The 23,711-nt window shown below is 38.1% G+C and overlaps 1 long non-coding RNA gene across 1 annotated transcript in view; it reads left to right on the top strand.

The window, feature by feature from the left end:
- Positions 1-1,314: 1,314 nt before the first annotated feature.
- Positions 1,315-23,711, top strand: part of LOC116490295 — a 33,442-nt gene continuing 11,045 nt past the window's right edge. The window contains exons 1-2 of the long non-coding RNA XR_004253355.1: positions 1,315-1,440; positions 22,244-22,312. This is a non-coding gene — a long non-coding RNA (uncharacterized LOC116490295). The remainder of the gene's footprint in view (positions 1,441-22,243; positions 22,313-23,711) is intronic.

Below are 23,711 nucleotides of genomic sequence, written 5' to 3' on the forward strand. Positions count from 1 at the left end.
GCTTAGAGGGTGGGCTGCAGCCAAGAAAATAATCAGCTTATAGCACACTGCATAATGTTGTGTGAACTGCACAATGTGTGTAAGGATAATTCTGGCCAAGGGCATATCAGACAGTACATCTCACAAGTGCATCTTGCTGGAAAAGACTAATATTTAAAAGCCATAATAAAAAGAAAACAAAAACAAAACCATTATTTGTTAACAGTCAATATGAACCATCAAGTTTTTCTTTTTATTTACATGTGTGTATATATATTTGTATACACCTAAGTAGAATTAAAGTGATGATATATCATTGGCATCCCTAAAACTTTTCTGTTTTCACAATTTTCCTTTAAACACCAGGTTTTAGTAACTGATGGGAGCTGGAAGAAACTTGCCTTACACATCTGAGAGGAAACTATATGTCTATATTGACTCATGATATTGACTTAAAGGTTAAGTTACCAGGCCATACACAGATTGTTTAGTATAAATTTATTTTCAAAATGCTACAGTACCTACTGCCTGGTTCCTCATCACTTGTTTAGTGATGCCAGCTTGGAGATCCTCAGACATTTTACTGACGTTAATTGAGGAGTCATCCCATGTAAATGAAGAAAAAAAAAATTAATGCTTGTCTTGCCCCATTAACAAATGAGAAACCATCAAAGAGTTGCATGATATGGCTTTACCAATAATGCATGGTGAGCCATGAGTTATTACTTAGCTGAAAACTGAGTGCTGTAATTACACCTTCCAAGCTGTTTTTCTGGCAAGGGCTCTCTCTTCAGACTGCTTTTGGGGTAGCAGCAGCTATGTTGTTGTGCAACTGTACGATGTTACCACGGTGGGGCTGAATGAGGTCATCCCTGAGCAGTTGTAGTGCTGGCTAATAGTTATAAGGACAGCAATGCTCATAGTTGCTCAGGTGGAACCAGAGTCTTCTATTGCAGAAGTCTTTTCATAGAAGTCCTTCACTAAATGTTCCAGTGACACAGGGAGAAAAATATGTTGATGCCTACTTTGACCTTCCTACTAGTTTGAGAAAAAGAGGCACCGTTAACCTTCATCTTCACCATAGTTTTTTGCTTTCTAGATAATTTACTTTAGCTTCACTAAGGTGTTTCCTTTGCTTTTTCTTCTTCTTACATTCTTGCCATAGCCACCCTGGCTCCCAGGATGCCTCTGTTCTCAAAACAATTAAACCAACTCTCAGTTAATTTTGTTATTCAGGTACTGTCTTTTTCTGCAGATCCCTCCACAAGACAGATTTCTTCTGCAAGTCCTTTCAGAGGAGCTCTACCAGAGAAATGTCAATGATAACAAGTTAAAAAGGATGATGAAATAAAATGACAAGGAATATGTGGAACCAAACAGCAACCGCTGTCTTCCACAGAAAACCCTTGCACTGTCCAAGCATCCCCACTCTATTTCTCGCTTTTCCTCATTTCCCCTAAGGTATGTTTTTGGATTAGTCTAATGTAGAACATTAGAACAGATTTTTAATTTTTCCCTGGATTGGGATAAATGTGTCTGTGGCACCACGTCAGTAAGAACGGGAAAAGGATCCAAATAGTTCCTTTAGCTTTAACTTGTGTTTACTAACCAATGAATTCATTATTTTTGCTCCTCCGTGCTTTGATTTTCAAGTCAAATCATTCATGACAAGGGTGCAGGTGGAAAGCCATACTTCTTTGGAATAAAGCTTGAAGAAGTAAAGTAAAGTGGGAGAAAATCTTTATAAATGTAATCTAAACAGTTATTCTTTGGTAGCTGATATTTTTGCTTCTCTTGTCCCACTTACTGCTGAAGGACACAAGCAGCTCATAAAGAGATAGAGGCATACTTGATGGGGAAAAATAGCTGTTTTTTTCCTGAAAAATAGGGTCTTCTTTCTGGAATGTATGTAAGTGGTGGTATGTACACACTAAAGTGTGCCTGCATTTAATTGGTGTCTGTGAAACATTATGTGTACGCAGTCTCTTGATGCAAGAAAAAAAAAAAAAGATTCAAGCTCAAATAAGATTCTGGGCTTTGGGGGACAGACAGACAGTAATGTGAGAATGTGTACACAGGATGCCAATGTCTACATAGTGTTTGTGCTGCCTGAGTGATACCATGCATGTGTTCTTTGTGTGTGTGCCTGTGCATGTGTGTTTAGCTTTTTTAATATTTGCATGTGTTTCTGTCAAATGGTTGATCATGTATTTTTGGATGTATTTTTGTGTGTGTCTATGTGGACATATATACAGTCTGTTTTAAAGGTTCTTCCAAGTCTGCATAAGGCATAAGTATACCCATTTAGCTGTAGCTATCAGTGCTGTAATTAAAGGATTCACATATTTGAGTTCATACTACATGTACTAGTCAAGATCTATGTTCATCCATAATATATGTGTGCATGCGGTCATGTAGACACAGTTAATCTGTTTTTGCCTGAGCTGGAGAGCTCGTGTGTCTCTGTGCAGTAATGCGTGTGCAAGGGAGGTGTGTTTGTGCAGGTTTGCAGACATATAACATTTTCTATCTACAGAACGTTAACCACCAAGAGCTTATGACAGTATCAGGTTCAGTAATAGTTGCTAATGTTAAAGAAATTTTAATTTATCAAGTCAATAATGTCCATATTCTTGCACAGAAGTGAGTCTATTTCCTCACATCCACCAAAAAAAATAAATTAATCAAAATTATAAAATTATGAGGGAAGTGACCTTTGTTTTTTTTTAGGAGATTATGGAAAAGACTGGTTTTCATAGTTTTTTGAAAAATTTCCTCATGTTTAGAAATATAAATTTTTAGATTCCTGATCCCAAGTAAATGCATCCCTAGTAAATGTTTTACGGGCTATTTGTAGCTGTCTGGTGAGCCAAAGAGAACGACTGTATCCATCAGTTGTTCTGTCTAGTTATTTGTAAAGTGAAGCATCCTTCCTGAAGATCTCTCTGGGAGAATTTCAAATAGTTTGCTAAAGAACTATATATATATATTTTTTTATGGTAACAGAAAAAAATATTTTAATCTCCAGTACCTTAAATAAAAATAAAGACCTGATTTTCCATTGCTTCATCAAATCATTCAGATTTATGAAAAGCAAGTGTAAACACTCAGGTGTAAAAACAAGTGCAAATACTCCATTTTGTACTTACTTTTGTTTCTCAGTCTTGAAACAGGGTTCCCTAATACAAAGCAGAGTACCAGTGTGGTGAAATGGGTCTGCTTTGCTTGTGCAGAACTGAGTATACAGGGGTCAAGACAGCAGAAAACTAGGGCATAGGGTCCTATCCCAATTCCCTTGAAGCAAATGGGAGCTGGATTAAGCCTAAATCTCTAATTACATAGGGGTAATAGTCTGTCAGAATTCCCACTGAAGCAAAAGGGAGTTGGATCAAGCCCAAGACTCTAATTGCATTTTTCCTTGCCATTTTTGTTCTTATATTTTGTTTAGTCTGGCTCATCATTACATTATTTTGTAATTATTATGATGGGATTAGTGGCTATTACATATCTGATTTCTGAATGGTATCACTTGTTCCTAATCGCTGATGTCATTGATATATTTCAGAAAGGTTTGTATATTCTGGTGCATATGGCAAGAGATATGTGAACTTCTCTAATGATTGAAATGGATAGAGGCATATACGTTTCCTACCAGAACTGCAAAGAGCCAAACTACTTTTCCATGTGCAATATAGTGTAAGGCCATTCCAGGATTTTTTTCTCCTTTTTTTTTTTTTTCATCCTGATGTTCTTACCAATACCTTGGAATTTCCATTGTGAGGGCTGGGTTTATCTAAAGAATATCACGAGAAGAGAATGTTACTGACTATGTGATAGATAGTATTATTTGGAGGAAGTTTCCATGATACCCATAGTTTTGGGGCATCACTGTACTTCATTTCATGTCACGTTTGATCAATATCCGAGTTTCTCCTCACTCATGTGAGATTAGCTCTGCAGTGGAATCAGCATGCTATCCAAAATACAGATGTTTTTGTTGTTTTTTTTTTTTTGTCTTCTTGTATCCCATCCCCAAACATCAAACTCCAGAATAAGGTGAGAGCTGCAACTTGTATCAGGCAAGGAGTGTACTCATCCTTCCACTGGTATGCTGACAGCACCATACTAGCAGTATTAAAACTAAAGGGCTGTGTAGAGGCCCTGGTACACGATGGGAATTCTCACTGACGACAGTAGAAATGGCTTGCGTCGATCTAGGCAGGACTCCAGATAGATGACATCAACATGGCTTGGAAAACATCAAACTGGGAAATGCAGGCTGGAGCAAGGGGCATTTCTGCAGTCATTCCTCATGACATAATTTTACGTGGGTCCCCATTAATAATGTCCCGAGACAGACGGGCCCTGCTTTATTTGGGGGATTTTATTGATTTGTCCTAATTTGTACTTCTAATTTGTGACCCTAAAATTTAAGCTGGAAATTAGGGAGAGATTTTGGACAACACGGGTGTAGTGTTGAACTTGAACAGTTTTCTTAGAGGAGCAGTAGAAACAAACAAGCAAATTAGCTGTGGATTTTGATTACTTAATGTAAGGGATTATAGAACTAGGTTGTCCAGAACAGGAGGGCTTTTCTTATTGACATAGGAGATCTCATCTGCCATAAGTTCCCCTGTATCTATCTGGAGAGCTGCGAAGGGGATAGTTATCGAGTCATTGTGGTAGGACATGGTGAACCATTAATATACCCATTCATTGCTTTCTGGGACAGAAGAACTTCAGCCAGTTTGGAGGGGTTTTGTTCCCAATTAATACATTTTTGTCTCCAGCAGAGGTACAGAAACTTTGAAACAAATAGCACAAGGCATGTCTGTCAATTAAACTATAGAGGAGATACACTGATAAGTGACCTTCATTTACAGAGAGAGGAGAGTCCAAGTAACCTCAATCACTTCACTGGAGTCATTCAAGACTTAAAGCTGACAGAAGAGAGGAGGGAATATCTTCCTCACTGCACCCCTTTTTCCCAGTTAGAATAACACAGCCTCAACATGCATCTCCTCCCTGTAGTAAGAAATAAGGTTTTCTTTCCAAATGAACAGCATTTTCATGTTTAGCCCACTTGACATGGTGCTTTGTTTGTAATGTTTCTGGTATGCACATTAAAATCCATAGGGCCACATCACGTTGTAGTCCTAACATGCAGTTGTCATTGAGAGGGACATTTGCTTAAGAACAAACAGGGGGAAATAATTCACGATAAATAACAACAAAACGTTTAAAAATAGATCAGGCTGTCCAACTTAAAACTGATTCATTTCTTATGTTTGTAATTAGTTTGGAATGCTTGCCTGATTTTTAGAAAACAGTACCACAGGGCTGCTCTGGCCACTCAGAGCTCGCCACCCTGGGCTGCGTGGAGCTGAGGAGGCGGAGGACTGAGCTGGCCGGTCCAGCTGCAGAGTTCAGAATGAGCAAAGCGTGCTAACAAGCAGGTATTGCAAGCTGTGAAATGCGGGGGGACTTGTAGAAATTGCTCTCTTTAGCAGTTCAGTGTGCTATCGGTAACAAAGGTAAGGAGGTTATTTAAAACATATATTTACCTTAACATTGCTCTTGAAAAAAAAGCAATACTGAAATACCTGTTAAATCCGTTTTAAAAGATAGGTTCTGTTTTGCCATGAGAGGGGAAACCATGTACTGGATGGGGAGACAGTTTCATCAGTAGGAACTGGCGTAAAGGTAAGCAGGTCTTCTCCGTATGACTTTAATGACAGGGTGCCCCTACACACACGCTTGAGCAGCAGATGCAGAGGGAGGTAGAGCTACAGCCAGTGGAATCAGTGGCGTCCTGGGTGGGCTCAGGGGGGTTAGCAGTGGCAGAATTACTGTGAGAAGGGGAAAAAGTGCAGGTCATGCGACCTGGCGGTTGCAAGTAAACACCTAGATTATGTGTAATTTAGCAGCTGAGCGTTTCCTTAAACACTAATATCAAGATGCAGGCTAAACAGTAAATAATATGAATAAATGTGTTAGTAAAAAAAAACCCTTCTCCTTCCTAGTATCATAAAGCTGGAGAAAATACATTATGTAACATATATGCAAAAGGTTTTTTGCTTTTTTGAAGGAAAGAGTATGTATAAAGAAAATCCCTTGAGCTGAAGTGCAAGAAAAAGATGTCTGACTAGTAATGGTCAAAAAACAAAAAAACACAAAAAAAAAACAAACTCTGTACAAGATCGTGCACACATCTCTAGTTCATTTTAACCAGGAAAAACTGATTCTTCTGCACAGTGCTGCCAGACAGCCGGCACTCTGCAGGTTTGGGCTGGGACTCTGTGTAGGTGCCATGCTGGCTCTGCACAGAGCAATGCCTATTTCTGCCTAGCTTAGTTCACACAGTTAGGAGGTAACTTCCCAAACAGGTCATTACCCACATTTCAGCCCCCAAGATCTGAAAATCAAGGTACATTTTGCTGCCTCTTGTAATGTTTATTGCGGATCTCTGTGCTCCGGTATTAAGTGGCCATGATGTTTTACCAGCCAGATTGAAGTCCAGCTCTCTATCTCACAGAGGTATTTTGGCAGCGTTCGATAAAAGTACCCACAATGTACCTGAATCCTTGCTGGCATACATGAGAGAAACTACTAAAATCATTGCAGCTGCAGATGTTCACATCAGTGTAGTTGGCTTTAGTTTGTAAGGAAAACATGGAGATCTTGGCTCTTAAAATGTCTGGAAGTTTTCCACCGTGGGTCAGTAGCTTGTACCACATAACTTCAGTTTATCAGGCTGTGTTTCTGTGGAGGGAGTTGAATGCACGTGCTGGGCATGGGTAGTTTTTGCAGTCACCTTTCTGGAAGATGCATGCCACAAAGCCATAAAACTGCAGCAAACAGTTAACAGCACTAGGTATTGATCACTAAACAGTTGCTGACCTCAGGGGATTTTGGTGGATCTTAGCTTATGTGACCAGCCCCCAAGAGGATGTTGCACAAGTCATGCAACATGCAACCTGGGTTTTCAGGTGTTGTTTTTTTTTGTTGTTGTTTTTGTTTTTTTCCCCAGCTCATTAAAGGATGTTGACTTTAGTGGAGAAAAAAATTGTAGTAAAAATGGTAGTTGCTGCTCCATTCAGGAAGTTTTAGCTTTTTAGAAGGTAGTTCCTACCTCCTCTCTTCCCCATCCAGCCCTCTGTGCTGGCAGCTTTCACAACAGGTTCTTCTGCAGGTGAGGACACAAGAGCCCAGAAAAGGTGAGGCACCTGAGACCCTGCAGTCAGTGGGAGAGCCACAAAACAGAGCCCTACCAGTGGCAGCAGACTGAACCGTAACCATTAGGTTCCAGTTAAATTATGGGCTGTTTAGAAACTGGCATCTGGGATTAAGGCATTTGGTTAACCCTTTGAAATTGGGGACTTTTAAAAGGGAGGGTAGTTTTTGTGGGGAAACAGTCTGATGAAAGGGGCAGTAAAGGGTAAAATCAGCAACTCCACAGGGCATAATACCTGGTAAAGCAGGTGCTTTGTGAAGTGTGACTGTCTGGTTTCATACGCTGTAATAGTTATCTTCCACCTATAAGAACACCTCTTCTAGTTTAAATAATTCTATTTATTAATGATTAATGAGCTCAGAACTTCAAAAATCACTTTGTTTGCAATGACAGAAATATTAAAAATCACCTGAATACCACTAATTTTTATTGATTACTAATGCATCTTTTTATCTTTTAGAAATTAAAAATGGGACAATTATTAATTACACTTTAAATAAAGTTCACAGCTCGTTTAAACAAAAGTTTGTCACCTGTCTGCATTGAACTTGTAGGTGCCCTGCTTTAATTTGGTGAGACGGTTTATGGCTTAAAGAAGGGTAATTGTGAGCAGAAACGTTATCAAAGCTTTATTTTTGGCAGCAGCTTTGCAGAACGACACAAGGTGTGTTCTCCTGCGTCTTGTGTAGTTTCGAGCTCCTGCTCCGCTGAAAGCGCTCACCCTCGCCTTGGATGGGGCCCATAAATGCCTTTGTCACCTCAGATGGAGCCATCGGGGGCTCTCCGAAACAAGCTCCGTTAACCCTTCCCTGCCCAGCACATTCTAAACGACTGACATTGGTGGCAGCTCTTTGAAGAACCAGCGGTGGAAAACTTTTCCATTTGGTTTGGTTAGTCTTTATCCTGATTTAACTCCTTTTTTTTTGAGAAAGTAAAGGAGTTTTCACCAATTCTACCTCTCCCCCCTTGTTCAATACTTTTTGTATTTGTTGGGAGTATTTCTTGCCAGTTTTCTTCTTTTTCTTTTTTTTTTTTTTTTTTTTTTGGAGGGGGGGTGGGTGCTACATGACATTGCATAGAGCAGAGGCGTCAAGGTCACAAGCAAAACAGCTGGAACCAGAAATTTTTCACAGCTATGTGCTAGCACAAGCGGGCACAAAGAAGACCCGATCCTGAGTAACCTTCTGCATATCTCTGTTTCCCTCTCAGTTTAACACCTACAGGTTTGTAAATTGGAACCAGAGCTTTTAGCCCTGCTTTTGCTTAGGGCCGCTGCTCCTGGTCCTGAGGGGGACAGTGTGCACCAGACCTCACGGGACCGGAGTAAATGCTCTGGTCTTCCTCTGCACCAGATCTTCCTTGTTGGGCTAGGAGTCATTTTACACGAGGCTAAACTGCACTGCGTACTGCAGGAGTTTAGAAGTCCTGTGGGCTAAATCTAAACAATGATTTCCAAAATTACTTTGTCGTGGTAAAATTGCTTCTGTAAACATCAGAAGTAAAAATGCATTCCGCTCCTCACTGAAAAAAGCAAGGAAGCTGCACTGGCTCTTTAGAGGCTAAACCCTACAACCTCTAGTGAATATTCATGCCTAGTCATGAAAATAATCTCAAGGAGTGCAATAGGAACATTTATGTGAGTCAGGATTATTCCTCGGAGCACAGGTTAGCATAATATGGCCCCAGCAGAACTTCCAACTGATAATGCTGCAGCCTCTTCTCTTGTAATACCTGCCTCTTGCAGCCAAGTTTTGAAAGCAGTAAATCAAAAGTAAAAGTTAAAACTTTTAACTGCAGGTTTCATAATGCAGTTGTAGTCAAACAACATTAGGTATTTCAAATGAATTAAAAAACAAGTAACCAGAAAAGGTCTTTAGCTGTAGTTATGCTTGGGTTTCTTCTCTCGGACATTTGGAATCTGCTATGATCAGTTTTACAGAAATTAAAATCTCCAGGACAGGCAGCTTCAATTTTTAACTAAATAAACAGAATGTTACAAAATACTTGATTTTTTAAAGAACATAAAATAATTGAATTTGTAACAAAAATTTACAAATTTACCTGGGAAAACAGCTTTTTCTTTTAGGTGAGGGAGAACCAGAAGTAGCCAGAACATTCAGAAAAGGCTACTATATAAGCTTTCAAAGCTGCTTTGATAACCTACTGCCTACCACCATTATCTTCACATAATCATAAAAGCCATGTTTTCGATATCAGGAGAAGTTCCATGCATGTCATTTGACCCCTAGAGTTAACTTAGGCAAAATACCTACAACCTTTAAATCTACTGTCTAAAACTACATTTGTCTGGGGAAAAAAGTGCAGAGGTAGCTCTATATAGCCTTTGTTTGTATATATTATATATTGTGAAATATTATGAAAGAGAGAGGTCCTCTTATTTATATAGAATTCAGACTTGAGGGAAATTAAAAATTTAAGTATAGTAAAATTTAGGAAAAACACTATAGGACTACAGCCATCAGACAGATAATTTCGGTGGGCAGCTTATTTAAAGTGAATATTTATACTAAGTGGCAACCAGTTAAAAAATCAGTTTCAGGGAAGATATTTTCTTGTATTATATTCTGGGAAGTTAGGCTCATAATAGCCAAAGTACTACGCAGTATGCAGCTAAATATAAAACAAAGTAAGCTCAGTTATCTAATATAGATATAAATATAAGTATTTGTGAAATCTATTTAGAGCAAGGGTGTGGTATTTCATACCTTAATAAACAGAAGAAAAAGCTGAAGAGGGAATATTGTATACTTTAGCCAAAATCTCAACTGGCTATTTTTTCCCTTTTGCTGGATTTATTTCCTAACAGGAATAAAAAAGATATAAATAATCACATAATTTCAAAGAATAAGCATACCCAATGGTTAACAAATTCATAAGGTAAAAGTTGGGAAACAATTGGATTTTTGATTCCTGTGGACTGATCCTGCTCTCCTAAAATCAGCTGTAAAATTCCCTTTGGCTTCAAAGGGAGCTGAATTTCATGTCAGCTTTTTAAATATAATTTATTAACTATTTAGAATTTTGCTTGAAAATAACACTTCACTGTTTCTTTAAAATCAAAGTAACAAAAATGTTAGTTTAAAATATAAGTAAACAGGAGTAGCAAATACTGTAAAAAAAAAAAAAAAAAGCTTTTAGGTGGATGCTATTATTAGGCTATCAGCTGATAATTTGATAAAAAGAATTCAGTCATATTTGTCTACTGTTTTTCAGTGGTTTGTAGAATTTAGATGTTTTATATTTTCCATTTAACTTATACAGGAGCTGAAACAAAAAAAGCCCTGCCCTTGCAGAACAAATAAAGAAATATATTTTAGCAATTAAAACAGAGATGGTAAAGCTACTGAATCTAAAACTTAGTTATTTAAGTATTAACATTTTGATATTAGCAGTAGAAAATAAATGAGAGAAATTTTTACATCAAGAAAGAACTTATTTTAATAAAATATATAAATTTGATCTTTCAGACATTAAAAAATATTTGTATTTATCAGTTTGAATTTGTAGTTTAGTAAATACATTGTTTCAAATAGGGAGAGATAATCTTCAAAGAGGGATTTTGGTAAGATTAAAACTTACAATTTGTATAAAGAGAAAATATTTTGATAAGAGCAAACAGAATCAACAGAAGTCAGTTTGGGGTTTATTACTATCCGATGAATTCCTATAGTTCATACTAATTCATATGGTTCAAAGACTAAAATATTAGAACCATTACCCATCCTTACTGAATATATTTCTATAGAAAATTTATGTTTTTTTCCCTCTTTTGAAAAAATTGCTATTGACTTTTCTACAGAGAAACAAACAAAAAAAGTCAGTAAATTTGATCTTAATTCACAAATGCTCCTTATCTTGAAGCAGATTTTACTTTGAAATTACTATTAGGAAATTATTTTAACATTTTTTTTTCAAGTTAATTTATGTAAGAAGCTTTTTGAAGTTTTTAATATTGTCTTACTTATAACTGACTGCAGCTGGGATACAGCCCTTTTGTCAAATCGAATACTACACAAAATAATTAACAAAACATGTGGATGTAGATACAGTTACAATTATTAGGAACATTAATTTGCATTGTTGAATCTTAGTGGGGGGTTTGTTTTTTCTTAAGTCTTTTAAGCAGTTAGTGATGAAAATAAATTGAGATTTTAAAAAATCTATTCCAAATCTTCCTTAAGAACTTTTAAAATGTTTATAAACCTTTAGATGTGATTTGATATATTTTTGCCTGTTACATATAGGTTATTTATAAACCTTCTTACGATAAAAGATTTCTATTTATAGATAGTTCATATCACTAAACTGACTGAACAATCGGGGTTAGATCCTACTTGTTTGTAAGTTTAACTGAGACATACTTAACAGAACAATGAACCACATAAATATTCTGCATGAAGTTTTATCCAAATATTACCACTTGTAATAACTAATGTATGTCAACTGTCCCATATTGATCGTGTGCCTGGAAGCTGTCTTTTCTATTTCTACTTAGTACTGTTTGTTTTTGATTTTTTTTTCTCCTTTTATAGCTTCCAGAATAATGAACACCATATCCCTGTTGTTTTTGAAAATTTAATAAATAATAAATACTGATTTTGTTTTGGTATAGAAAGAAATTAGTGACAGAAGGAGATATACAGCTATTGTGAACAGGTAACTTTGTGCAATTGAAGTTTTAAATTAAAGTTCTAAAGTAAGGGAAATAGTTTAAAAGAAAAGGGCAAACTAAAAAAAAAATAAAACAAACTTGAATCAAAATATTTTAAAATGCTGCACATTTTTCAAGAGGGGAAAAGAGCTTTGTCACTTTGTTGCTGTATTCAAATTCAAAGAATACTATTAAAACTCATGATGCTAGTTCTACCACAAAACTTAGCTTTTCAAAAGACTGGTCATCTCCTTAAATTTAATTGAAACTATGTAAAAAATGGTGTGTTTTCGTGTACCAAGTAAACCTAAAGGTTTACCCTGAAAAAAATAGCTGCATATATATGAGCAATGGAGATATGAACACCCCAAAAGTAATTTTTTTCAAGGAAAATATTTATTTCTATTTAACTTTTAAATCAATGGGCATATGTTTATTGGCCATATTTGTGCTATAATCAGTAAAATAAACTAGGTTTTGCAAAATAAATGAAGGATGGGTAGAGGTAGAGCTCTCTGAAACAGGAGAGAGCTGTGTGTGTGTAGTAGTTGGACATAAATAAAAATGTCAGGAACTTGTTCAGAAGTCCAACTTCTTTGATTACAGTTCCCAGTGAAATACTACCTTAAATTTGAGTTTGCTAATTTTATGTGCTTCAATGAAATCACATGCTTCTAAAAGGTTTATTAATAAGCTTAAATATGATTGTGATATTAAATATTTCATTAATTAGAAAAGTGAGTTCTGTAAGCCATTGTGTAAGACCAATATGGAAAACAGAACTGATGTATTAGTAATATGCTTCATTCTTTATTTATTAATGAATGGCTTTAGAGGTGAATAGTAAATTCTCTTGAATAAATTCACAAACGCATACCTCTATTACCTTTTATGAAAACGTTTTATTCTCCCGTTGAACAAATTTTGTACCCTTTTTCTCTCTATAAATAATGCCAAAGTTGCTGAAAGGGTCAAACATATTACCAGTTTGGTTTAAGTTCTGAAAAAAAGTTTTTCAAGCTTTTTATATTTCACGTTAAAATAAGGTAGATGTTGAAGATGATTCAATGTAATCCATTAATTTTAAATTTCCCAATGATGAAGATTCAGCTATAAATTATTATTACTTTCAGACATTATTATATAATTTGATGTGAATTTCTTCTGTAGGACACCATAAATATAAGACTAAGTCCTGCAGTCAAAATTCCCATTGATGATAGTATCAGGTTAGGCAAAGCAGGTACTGCAGGATTTGCAATGTAGTATCCAGAGTAATGCCTGAATTTGTGTCTGTAATCTTAAAACCAGAGAAATATCTACATTAGAGGTTTGAAATTTAGTATTTTTTTTTAATACTACAGCTATCTAGATTTTTATTCTATTTACTAATACAAGCCTTGCTGTCGTTTTCATTGTTAACATTATTTCAAACAAGAAGACCCAATTGCTTGGTCTGTGTTCTCTAAAAGTCCAACCTGTCAGGATGAGAATTAATTATTATAGCTTTGATTAACTTTAAGCTTTCCCCCTCCCCTTTTCTCCCTGGTTAATTTGGGAGAGGGGAAAAATAGGACTCAGATTAGTATAATTTCCCAAGTTGTATCAAATCCTCTGTTTCTGTAAGACAGATTCATGGGGTAATAATGACATGCTGCTACTAGTATGCATTTTTTAACCTAAAATATACCATTAATTAAATTTATTTCACTGAAAAAAAAATCCATTTAATTGGTCGGAGGTTGCAAATTGTGGTTTTAGTTATTAACTCTAAGTTTTAATGGTTGTTATTCTTATAGTAGCTGTATGCATCAGAATGCTATTTAAACAACCAGGCCTCATGCTTTTAAGATTTAAAGCAACCATTCAAATAATGTTCACTACAGTTCTATTACAATAATGTAGCAAATCCATATTTCATGATGTAAGGATATGAAATGAGCTGGCTGTGGGTGCACAAGGGCATCTAATGGGAGCTGAAAGGAGAGCATTCAGAATGCGAGGGTATCTGCATTTAAGTCAATTAACACCAGAAGTCTTTGTAAATAACTGCTGGCAATTTCAAAGTGAAATTCTTATCAAGTGATGGGTGTGAAGATGTGAAATTTACAGATGGCCTGGTCTACTGAAACCCAGCTGAAAGTGTCAGTGATCCCTGGCTCACATGGTTGCAGTGACCGGTGGTGCTGCAGTTTGACTCCATGCTGAATGGAGTTTGTTGGTGAGGTTGGGATGGGGTGGAGGCAGCGTCTGAGCTTTGTGGGCTGGAGGTGGGCCTGGACCCTTCGAGCTGCCCAGTTCTGGGATGCGGAAGCTTCAGGTCTACGGTAGTCGTCTGCACTACCCCAGTCCTCTGGACATTCGGGGTCAGGCCTCCTTCTGCAAAAATTACTTGGCTCCGTGCTAGTGCACAGTACAGTTGGTTTTAATCAGGGGGTATTTTTCACAATATTCCTGTATGCTGTGTTCTGTGCTTAAGGGTTGTACTTTATTCCTTCTGCTGTGCTTAAGTGGAACTGAAACTTTAGGAATAGATATCTACTACTCTTTTTCCAAAGAAAAACTATTTTTATGTTGAACAGATTCCATATAAAATAGGTGGTATGTCACCATGCTGCTGGGGTGTTCATTCCTTACCACACGAGTTGGAAAGTGACATGGAGCTAGAAGGTACTGATGGCTGCTGTAAACTGACAACAGGTAAAAAGCAGGTTGATGCTGATGGGTTCACTCGCCATCCACGACGGCTCCATGTGTGCCTCACTTTCCAAATGTAATTGAAATTAAGAATTTTTCCCATATACCACCGTCACTCTCTGCAATTTTCAGAGCTCACCAGTTGCACACAGAAGTGCCATGACAATGCAGCATGGGTCAGACTGTTCTTCAGCTGCGTGGCCTATACGTGGTAGATAAGCTCTGGCAGGTCAAAAGGGAAAGAAATCTTAGCTATGCTGTGTTGATTCACAGTCTGCGCCCTCTGCTCAGGTTACGAAGGAAGAGTGACAGAACAAAGTTTGAATTAACATGCTTGAACCCTGTCTTTTGTTAGACTTTGGCAGCTGGCTGGCTCCCTTTAGGAAGCACAGTAGGACAACCTCCAGTACCCTTACTGAGAGAGCAGAAATATCTTACCCTAATGCAGGAAGTGGCCACTTCATACTGCTTTGATCAGGAGTAAGAAGTTGGACCCACAACCCCTGTTTACAGATAGGTCTATAATGGAGTGACAATGTGTGCACAAATACCAGGCCCAACACTTTTTCTTCAGTGCACGCGCCTGATTCTTGATTGTTCCAACTATGTCTGGGTAGCTGGGGAAGACTAGGTTGCTATTAGCAATGGCTGAAAATCCTGCAGTATTCAGACAAATAATGGAAACCTTTTTATGAAATCTTCATTTAAAATTGGGGAGCTATAAAATCATATAGGATGGTAAGATATTGCCATGGAAAAGACTGACAAGACCTCATTCTTCATAAAAATCTGTAGGATCTGGTGTAATTTTTATGGAACAGTATTTATTTATTTATTATTTTCTCTCTGTCTTTTTTGTCTCTTTTTTTCTCTCTCTTTTTTTTTTCTTTTCTTTTATTTTTTTTTACTTTTTTTTTTTTTTTTTTTTTTTTTCCTGCAAGAGATCCAAATCACACCTGGAATAGTTCTGTAAACAGAATGTTTCATTTTCTTTGTATGGAAGTTCTGTACTTTGAGAGGTTGGAATTAAATGATCATTAAGGTCCCTTCCAACCCAAACCATTTATGATTCTGTGAAGTCCACTGGATTTTGTTTAATTCCACTTAAATTGTGTCATGCTTGGTACTGCACTATTTGAAAGCTCTTCACTTGCTTGGTGATAACAAATGTGCTTTTCTGTTTGGGAATGGCTAGACCTGGTGTCCAGGAAGAGGAGGCTGTACCAGTTTGTCCAAGTTTAGGCGGACAGACCTCCATTTACAAATCATGAATATTTATTCTTGAGGACTAGATGCAGTGTATTTTTGGATGGTCTTCCCGAGTGAGTGTAAAAATGGATGTTCTGGTCATCCTGGTAGTGGATGGTTTCTGACCTTCATTATGATATGAAACAAAAAAAAAAAATTCTAGCCAACCATTTCTGATCAGAGGGTGTTATTTTGTTATGCTAGCTTCTTAAGAGGGCAGGAGAAAAAAGAGGTATTTTATCTTTTGCAAGCAATTTAATTTAATATGCTGAGTTGAGGCCATTTGCCTAGGTGCCCTGCAATGTAAAAAAAATAAATAAATAAAATAAAATCAAGTAGAAATAAGTAAAATATATTATTGTCAGATTTTCTGGAGGAGAGATGGAATACCATCTCGCCCAAACTACAGCTGGGGAAGGACATTGGGAGTGTACAGAATTGGTCTAAACACAGGAAAACCAAAGGGCTGTTTGGCAATAAGTTGTTTTCCTAGCTGAAGCCTTTCAAAAAGGTGGAGGGAAATAGAGCAAACTCATCAGCTGTCTCCTTACAAGCCAAAATAAATGACATGCACCAAGGTCATGATACATTTTGAGACAATCAGAATCTTGAGGATTTTTCGACATGCTGAGCACTTCTCCCAGCTGAGATGAGTGGCGTGTGGTTCTTTTCTCTTCTTCCACTGATAACTTATTCAGGAGGACTCGTGGTTTTGGACTACGAGGCTCGCGGCCTGCTTTTTAATTGTAGAATGATACTGAATATGAGGGGAGAAAAATAGAAGAGGTAATCGCTAAACAAAGCGTTGATCGGGTTAATTGGTCAGGTCTTCTGTCAGTCAGCCCACCAGTAGGAAAAATAAGTTCTGTCTTTCTTTTACCTCAGGTGGTTGCATGGCTCAGGTACTAAGTGCGTGTGGTGTGGCTCCCTTTCTTGCTGGTGGAAGCACAGGTTCTTCCTTTTTGGTGACCTACTGCATGCAGTTTCATTACGTCCATTACTGCTCCATTCGTCAAACTTTCTTAATCTGCGACCTCCTTTTTGATTCCTCTTTCTTGCTGTTATGTTCTTGAAATCTTCATTTTTACCAAGATAGTGACTGTCTGTAATCACTACCTGGAAACCCGCTCCCTTTCCCCCGAAGAACTGACTTGCTGACAGCAAGCAAAGGTAGGTAGCCAGCCTCGTGGCTACCACAGATACTTGCAGCTGCTTCCCAGTCACCTGATGTCAAAAAAACAGAGCCACTGCTGATGAACCTTGCGGGTTTTTTTCTGACACCATGAGTGTCTTTAAGTTCTTTTGGAGCCTCCATTTCATGAAATACTTGTGAACACAGAGGGAAAGTTCCTGCCTTTGTGTGTACCAATGAATTTCCGAGCAGCACAGATGCAGCAGGTGGCAGAACCAGGTTTGTTGAGCCTGGGTGAGTGAAGCTCTGCCCATGGTGGTAGGGGATCTGTGCATTTCATGACAGTTCAAAGTCCATATGATCATCTAAGTTACAGCTGTCTTCTCTTGTGTTCCTCTTCAAATGAAATTATTCTTGTTAAAGGACATAGGTGATAAGAGATTTTGACGTTGGTATATTTAATTTCAATTTAAGGGGAAAAAAAATCCCCTATATTGTGTGTCTGTTGTTTCAGATCTCATGATGGGTTGTTCAGGGTTGGCTGGTCTTCAGCTGAAAGTTGAAAAAGATTGTACTGGAAATCCCTGGGGGTGTGTTACGTTGGTTGGTTAAAGCAGGGGTCAGAAGACATGGATAGCACCTGTGCTGTAACACTCATCCTGTCTCTGTCGGTCCCCTTGTGGATGCTGCTGGCTCGCAGTGACAAGCGAGGCCCTCAGAGGGACGGGGATGCTCTCCTCTGACCCGTCCCCAGCAGCTGGCCTCGCTGCTGTTGTGGTGTCTCTGATGAGAGCACCCCGCTGAGCAGGAGATTGGGAAGAGGTAAAGACAGCCAAGGTCTGGGGTGTTTGAGACAGCTGGAGCAAGGACGGGGTGGAAAGTCAGCACTGTTTGACCTGTTCACATCTCTGTGCCTCGGTTTAACCCACCTATCGTGACGGTCACCCTCAGCTACAATTATTATTATGAGTGTGCCTGTTACATAGCACCAGGGGTTATGCCTGATGCTCAGGAGAGGGCAGCGGGGCATTAGGAGCCCAGGGAGCTGCTGGCGTGGCAGGGCAGGACACCTCACCTGGGGGTCTCTCACCTGTACTCAGGAGTTAGTATAACACGAAGGATCAGGGGAGGAATGACCACCCTCCTGTCCTACTTCAACCCCTCTGCCCCACTCCCAATGTTGGGAAGGGTTCATTGCTAGTGCTTGCTGTGAGGCTTTTCTCCTCAGTATCAGGAGACAGAAGATAAAGAGCAATCACGCAGCTAAAATTATCTAGTTAAAGTCATATAAAATGTAGAGTAAATATTTATATGAAAAGCAGGTAAAACACAGGACAGAATTCTCCAGAAGGAAATAATTTCTTCGAGCACACCAAGAGCTGCATTTTAAGAGCAAGCCTAAGTTATGAAACACTTCCTTTAAAGGAACCATTTTGAAACATGCCATTTGATTTCCCTGGGCTTCTTTCCGTTGTTGGTAATGGCCCACCAGTATTAATTGATGGATGATTACTGATTTCACAAGTGCCTCTAAGTTAAGCTTAATTGTTTCTTAAAGAAATTGATACAATTTGGGGTCTTTCCTCCTAAAATCAAATGGAGTGAAAGCTAGTGGTAGCAAAGTCTTTTTTTATTTTTTCTAGGACCACTGTAGGACTGGGGGAGATGTAGCCCTGAGTGAAAGCCTGGTGCAAACTCCACGTGAGAGCTACCTCCCACCAGAGCACGGCATCAGCAGCTCACTCGCATGTTAGGAAATTAGGGACAGACATGTCTGAGGCACCGCATTTAGGAAAGAGCGAATTTCACCCTTTGGAAGGAAGGTGGCTACTCTCAGACATCCAGGTAGCGTGTTGTGCATGCTTCAGTGACATTCAGTGTTGCCATCATGCCTTGTGGTAAACTGAGTTTTGCGTGATCCAGGGCATCGCCGTCGCCTTGCACTGCGTGGCACAGAATCACCTTACAGCAGGGGTGACCCAAGTGAGTGAACAGCCCCGCTGAGCACGGGAAGGGCATTTCTATGCTTAAAGTTAAGCGTTTGTGCAAGTCTCGTGTTGAATTGGCCTTGGAAGCATGAAAGATGTCTGCTGGGGAAAGGAGAGGAGTGGTGGAGGAAGGCAGAGAGAAATCCTTCAAGGGGGTTATCCCTTGCTTACTCGGCTTCTGTAGAGTGGCACCAGGGCAGGAGAGCAGGGCAGCCTTTGCTACGTGCTGCTATGGGAGCTGCATGTGTCTGGGTACATAGTGTGATAACACATCAGGTACATGGCACCAGTGGACGCAGGAAAACGTGCATGTGTGTGCGGAGGGGTGCGTGAGCTCTGTGCGATTCCCTTGTTTCATTTCTGTGGGATATGGTGCAATAAAAAAGTGAGGTAAATAAAACCAAGATATGACCATTCTCAGGGGAATTGCATACATGGGCTTTTAAGATTTAACATTGGGCATGTAAACAGGAGAATAATTACCATAAGCAGCTAATGGCAGTTCTTGCATGTGCTCGTGGGACAGAATTCCTGGAAAAGAAGTTGGAAAAGTGAATGTTGCACAACCCATATAAACCCTTAAGGCTTTTCCAGTAAGTCCCAATGTCTCAGGAACCCCAGTGTCTACAGAGAGAGAAATTGCAGTGCCTGGGCTGCTGGAGCAAGGTTTCATTGTACGTGTATGTGCATACCTGTACATCCATGTGAGTTTATGGGTGCATTTTAGGGTCTGTCCTAAAGCAGGAATGGAATTTAGAAGGGAAGATACCTGTTCTGAAAATATAAAGGGAAGCCATTTTTTTTTTTTCTCAGCTGAGGCTAACTGTAGTTTCTGAAAGCATTGTGGTTTGTCCTGACAAAATGAGGATTAAACAAGCGTATGTTTTGGAAACTTTGACTAACCAGTGTCCTGGTGAAAGACGGTAGTGTTTCTGTAGTGCTTGGGTGTTTCGTGCAGCTTGCCCTTGGCACAAGAGGCAGAATTAGTTACCCGCAGTTGGCAGCAGGGAGGTACGGTGTTCCCCCTACCCATGCAAGCCAAAGTCGAGAGATGCCCTCTCATTTCATATGGAACATGTTAAGAAGGGTATTTAACTAATTTAAAAGCAGACAGAAAGGTAAATGCAGCAACTGTTGTTGTTGTTGGTTTTTGTTTTTTTTTTTTTTCCCCTTTGAGTTTCAATAGGAAAATAATTAAAGGCAAGCATCGCATTTTATAAGCAACATATTAGTCTGCATGTGGAATTTCTTTGTTGCAAATTACAGACCCAGGGCCTGATCTTGGTGTAAGGGACATTAGTGGCACATTTCCTATTGATTTCAGAAAGAAGGAGCAGACCTCAGCTTAACACGTGACAGGTGAAAGCTGCTCCTTTAGAAGGATGCTGCCCATTACTTCCAGGCCCCCAATTTATGCTTTCTTAGTGTCCCGAACAAAAGCTAGACGTGAATTGTACATATTGTAAGTGTAATGGGGATTGTTTGTAAATGTAAATGCTGTCTTTAACATTGCTGAACCAAAAATATAAAAGATTGTGCCAGTGAATGAAAGTGAAACTGGCTGAGAACAAAAGTGAAACCAACAGGCGCCTTTCACTCCCCAGGCTGAGGAAAATGCAGAAAAGTAAATCCTGGACAGGATGTTGAACAGTAAATTTGAATTTTAAAAATTTCTTTACTTTTATTAGTGTAGAAAAGTGTTGCTAGTGACCCAGGTAAAGATTTTCCCTGTCTTAGTGCAGGTGCTTTCCTTGATGGTATCTCTTTAAAAAGTCAGGGTTGACAAGAAATGTCTTTTTTTTTTTTTTTTTTTTTTTAATCTTTTTCTTTATGATGTTAAGGGCCATATCCATGTGTCCCACATGTTAACCCCCTTTTCCCTCTTCTTGCCTTGCATCACAGTTTTCCGAGCCATTTACACAAGTATGCTGACAGGAGCATGTGCTAGAGCAGCACAGGGCTCACCTTGCTTTGCAAAAATATGGGTGCCTGTTCAGCAAGTTCCTAGAGAAGGAAAAAAAAATGTAGCTCTAAAAACATATGAAAATGAGGGTAGAATGTGTTTAACCTGTGAAATACTAAAAAAGGGAGACAGTGTAGCAAATGGGAGAGAGAGACATTCCCTTCTTCCTGCCTGGTCAGCAGGAGACAAATACACAGAAAAGTGGGCAAAAGCCAAGCAAATAACAGCAGAGAGTAAAAAAAAAAAAAAAAAGCATGGGGTGCCATGGGGAAAAAGAGAGAATGGAGGAAAGGAAAGGTTTAGATACGTTAACCTTGTGCAAAATGCTTTCTTGGTTAACTTTTGTCAAAGTCTAGGAAATAGGGTGGAAAAATACGTGTGGCAACAGTCTGTAAGGATCTAAGCACTATGAGGAGGGGAAAATATATGGAAAGAGAAGAGTAAAAGATGGAAAAAAAGATGTCAACATAGGCAGATCTGTGTTTTTTTTCCTTAAAAAAAAAAAAAAGACAAAGCAGTTTACTCATAAATGCCACACACTACACTACTGGGGTTTTCTGACCATGGCTTTCATTGATAATGTTTATTAAATGACAAAATTGAAGCAAGGGCTTTTTTGGGAAATTTACTATGCTGTGAATTTGTACTCATTACCTTAACTGTTTTTTGTCTGAAGTTTGTTTGAAAAGGCACGGAGGAAAAAAAAAAGGGCGTAAAAACGGTGTATAGACAGTGATTTTAGCTGGCAGCTGCCTCACAGGTGAAGGAGGAGGTAAAAGTCTCAAACCTGCAGGCCTGTGTAAATTCTGTGTTATTACAAATAAGTACGCAATAACACAAATCCCAGAAAAATGGGTAAAGCAAACGCCGTATTTATCTGGGAAGGTGTTCAACTTTTAAAACAGGGGAGGGAAAAGTTGTTGCGGGAAGGAGTATCTCAGGACTCTGTCCCTCATATAAATTACGTTAAAAAAAAAAATGGATTTATGTAAAATAAGGGATTTTTTTCTTTTTTAGTATAAGGTCATGCAATTTACAGATTAAATGATGCAAATGAGATGCAGTTTTCAGCAGTTCACAGGCCTTTAAGAACTCAAAAACAGGTTTGGAGATTCTCGAACTTGTGTTGAACATGTAGGGGGATAATTTTTGACATGACTACCTGACTTATCAAAAACAGTTTTGATGGCCCTAGTTAGAATATAATAGGAATTTTTTAAATGCTTTTCAGCATGAGAAATACAAAGCCTGGTGATGGCCAGATAATTTGAACTATCAGAAACAGGCCTAAATGTATAATAATTTTAATGTATTTTCTCTTACATTGTAGGGAATGTGACACAGCCCCTGCTTCGGACAGAAAGACAGCCGTCCAAAGAAAATGATGATCAGTTCTCAGGTAACGTGCTATTACTCATTGCTTTTGACATAGAAAGAAAATAACTTTTCCGTTAGGATTAAATAATACCTGACCCTTTGGCCTTTTTGGTTTTGTAGTTTGTCGGTGACATTTTGCACAAGCCCAAAGATTTTTGTTTTATTTTGGGAGAGGTGAGGAGGCAAAGTGTTGTGAGGGAGGGCACTAAATATGAAGTCCCTCTGAAGTCTGGTCAGTTGTATGAGAATAGCAGTGCTGCTTGTGTTGTACTGGATTTTCCCATTAAAACATGTAAACAATAGGATGTTATAGGAAGATAGATGTATTTGTTAGCTGTGGTGTGTGTTTCAGTTCACCTTGTATTAGAATACCAAATAAATTTGGAGTGGTTGCTGTAATTTGTGGTTGGTCAAAGACAGGGCTAAAAAAATAGTTCTTTCTAATTGTTTGTGGCTTTATTATATTCACAAATATATTTGATGTCGTAGCAATTAAAAATAGTCTGTTTTGATTAACTTGAAGGAAAGATACTTGTTTTTAAAGCATGCTGGTTAATTAAGCAAGAGTCAGTAAATGGCATAAAGCTATAGATAGGATGCTTTCTGATAATATGCAATTCCTTGAGGTCAAATTAGTCATTAAGTAAAATTTTCTGATCAGGGAAGAGGCTATATTTCTAAGAGGTTGTATACTTTGTGTGAGCTTATTATACACCAATAGAGAGAGGAGCTGTGTTAAAGTGTTGGACGTGCTGTTGTATTACGGTTCATAACTTATTCTTTCTGGTCTGGATTGTTTATTTAACTCTGATAATTTAGACAAGAGAGAAATGTAAATCCCATTTACCAAATTGGTGTTTGTTGCATTTAAAAAAGAGAGAGATTAAAAATGGCTTGAAATCTCTAAAATCTATGATGTTGTTCTGCAGCTTTTTAAAAGGCAAAAATCCAAATAATAATATTTCCACTACCAAAATAATATACAATATTTAAGAACAATAGAAATTGTTGTTAGAAGGGCTTTGAAATAAACGATACGTTTAGATAGAGAGTTAGGATTTTGCAGTATTTTTCTTCCCATATTCTCCCTCCTTTTTGGAAAGGAAAATTGAAGGATTCCTTTTAAATATAAAATGAATAAACAAATACAATTGGAATGAAACATTATGCTTGATATTTGGTGAAATTTCTTCTGTTAAAAGTATTTAGTTTTTTAAATGCAAGTGCTGTGAAATAGTCCATCTCAAAGTTTGTGGGTAGAAAATGTTTTAGCATTTTTGTTCATACCTGAGGAATCCATTTTAGAAGTCCATTTTCCCTGTTTGCAAAATACATTTTTATTAGATCTATGTATTTGGGTTAAGACTTACTTAAAATTACTTAATTAGGTTATACTGAAATTCTAAGTGATTTAAAAAGAA

This window comes from Aythya fuligula, chromosome 5 (genome assembly GCF_009819795.1).
Source record: "Aythya fuligula isolate bAytFul2 chromosome 5, bAytFul2.pri, whole genome shotgun sequence".
NCBI classification, from domain to species: domain Eukaryota; kingdom Metazoa; phylum Chordata; class Aves; order Anseriformes; family Anatidae; genus Aythya; species Aythya fuligula.